Source organism: Dermacentor andersoni, chromosome 1, assembly GCF_023375885.2.
Source record: "Dermacentor andersoni chromosome 1, qqDerAnde1_hic_scaffold, whole genome shotgun sequence".
In the NCBI taxonomy this organism is placed as follows: Eukaryota; Metazoa; Arthropoda; class Arachnida; order Ixodida; family Ixodidae; genus Dermacentor; species Dermacentor andersoni.
In genome coordinates this window covers 358066033-358068847 of record NC_092814.1, presented here as the reverse complement: position 1 = coordinate 358068847, position 2815 = coordinate 358066033, and the positions used below count along the sequence as shown (strand labels likewise).

General features: G+C 48.3%; 1 non-coding gene across 1 annotated transcript; it reads left to right on the top strand.

Moving 5' to 3' along the window:
* The first annotated feature begins 2419 nt into the window (after positions 1 to 2419).
* TRNAR-ACG (transfer RNA arginine (anticodon ACG)) lies at positions 2420 to 2492 on the top strand. Its single transcript has one exon. It is a non-coding gene; the product is annotated as a tRNA-Arg (tRNA).
* The last annotated feature ends 323 nt before the right edge of the window (positions 2493 to 2815 follow it).

The window sequence follows — 2815 nt, the reverse complement described above, 5'->3', positions numbered from 1 at the left end:
TACTTCGGCATGAAAGAAACACTGACCGTAAGTAAATACGACCACGGCTACTATGCAGTCGGTACGCTTTCTCTAGAACTCTTGGGTATTTTAAAATCTTGGTCCAAGTTAGCTGGGATACCCTGCACATATATATGTATATATATATATATATATCCCCACCGCGTCTCGCGTGCCGTTGGAGTAGCCATTGCCTCGCGTGCTGCACGGTCCCATGTCGCCTCTGCCTATAGCTAAAACCGCGAGCGAGGAGCTCGAGCACGTTGCTGAACGTCGATGTGAATCCTTCGCATTCGGGCGAAACTGACATTTTTTTTTATGCTGCGCACGATTAAAGAAGACGCCACTTATTTTTCCATTGGCAGAAAAGGATGCATTAAATTGTTTTCGAAATCGAAGTTGGCTGCCGTGCAAGGCACTTTTCCAACCAAGAAACTCTCCTCCACAAACTACATTTCTCCGTCTATAGTGCCATTTCTTTAACACTGGCGCCATGAGGAACGCCTGGGGAGGAGGAGGGAGAAGAGCAATCTCGACAATGGCTTCCGACCGGGAATCCTTGCGTAAGCAGACTCACTATGGAAGTGCAGCTACCTACACAACGCAATGCGATCCGGTCCAGATGTCCTCGATCGACGTGCATCTAACCGTTATGGCGGCGCTTGTTTTATGCGAGGTCAGCGAACCGCTAATACGCGCGCAATACTGGTTGTCGCAGCCAGAACGAGTCCCTGTCCTGCTTCGATCAACGCCGGCGAAAGAGGCGTACCTATACTCCTATGCCTTCCCCGCACGTCAGACCCCACTGCGGCTAAGAAAGGGGTCGCCGTGCAAGGAGCCGAACAACTTTCTACACTGCGGAAAGCTGTACAGATCTATTCGGGCCCCTTCGAAGGCGCGCACACGGAGCCCCTAGCGTGGTGAAGCGGGCGAAGACAGCAGGTGTGTCGTTGTTGCCAAAATGACCGGGACGGGATCGGGAAACACCGGGTCCCACATGCGTGGCGGAGGCGTCGGGCATTCGGTCGCCTCTGTTTCCTGCACGGTTATGCCTGATATCAGCCGCACCCGAACATGGGCGTCCGTTCTGCTGGGCGCGGCGACATGCGACGACTTTCGCGTCTTTTTTCTTTGCAATTGACCACAGTTTCATCCGTGCAATTCGCTATGTATAGATAAATTCGCAGATACCACACTAAGGCGAGCACGAACATTAGAGTCTGTGAGCTCTCTTAATGCTGAAAATGGCGCTGTCAGTGTTCGTGAAGGGCTACCTGTTCGAATTCGTGCACGGAGCTTCATTTATGACGGAATAAAACGGGCGCAAACGAAGATATGACATTCTCAAATAGGCAGGGGAACAATTTCTTTATTTTTTAGAGTAATAGGCCTTAGCTGCGGGAAGGGCCGGGTGTTTCTGTGCTTCAAAACTCTTATATTGGACATCGAGAGAATGAAAGTAAATAATGTAATCACATTTTGTGGTTTTGTGTGCCAATACCACCACCACATGATTTTGAGGCGCGCCCTTGTGGGGACTACGGAATAATTTTTTACCATGTGCGGTTCCTTAAAATGTATTTAAATCTAAGCACACGAGCGTGCTTGCATTCCGGCCGCATCTGAATGCAACCGCCGCAGCGTGTTGTGATGGTAAATTGAACCTTCTGGACTAACCGCAATGCCTCCTCCATACTCGAGTACACAATGACTGCATTCCCACTGGGGCTGCATTCTGCAGGATCCACTACTTTCGGGCATATAACTTTCAATGGATTCCGATTGGCTACACTAGCTGGCGAAAGGCCGGTTGCATTGGACACAACGCCAAGAAAAAGCTATCACCGTCGCCCGACAGCATAAGCTTGCAGCCATGATTTCCTGCCGCATGGGCTCCAGGAAGCGACGAGGGTGGATGACACTCCCATCAAGTACGCCGCAATATTGCGACACTACCCATTCGAAAGAAGACAATATCCACTACAACATCCAGAATTAGGCAAGGAAGAAATCACCACCCTCCTCGGACTACAAAAGGATACATATCTCCATGGAATTATCATGCACCGCATTCACCCCGTGCATACAATTCTTATACTTATGCCGATTCTGTGATACACCGGACACCCTTCCTAAACGTGGTGTTGGTGTGCCCACACCGCGAGAAAAGCACTCGAGGTGAAGCGTCAGAATCGCCACAAGCTATCAAGAAAACGAGGATTAGCGAAGTCTCCTGGACTGGTCACCTGCCGCAGCCTACGGCTTACTAGACTGGGAGAACAAAGAACTAACAGATTCTCGCCATTTCTTACAATAAAAGTTCGTTCCTCCTCCCCCTTCACCGCGATGGATCACTTGCGAAAACACTGCCCGTTAATAGAACTGTTGACAGCGCCACTTACGAGTTTTCTTTCGTTCGGGGCCTGTGGCGCAACGGATAACGCGTCTGACTACGGATCAGAAGATTCCAGGTTCGAATCCTGGCAGGCTCGTACGGATGCTTCTTTTTTTTCCATTTTGCTCCTTCCTCATTTGTCTTTTCAAAATGGTTTACCATCCCGCCGACTGAAATTCAAACACTAAGAATCATTTTTTTTTTTAAGTTAGCGATATGTAAATTTAGCTATGGTATCAGTCGACAGCACGTTACCACTTCACTTGCAGTGTATGAAGTAAGGCGTTATAAATGATGAAAATTACTAAAATACTTACTAACGTAGAAATATATTTTCTCCGTTATTAACATTTCGTTATTTTACATGTGGAAAATAAGGAAATGTTGTAAGACATGATGCGCCACACTTAAGCGTGAGGT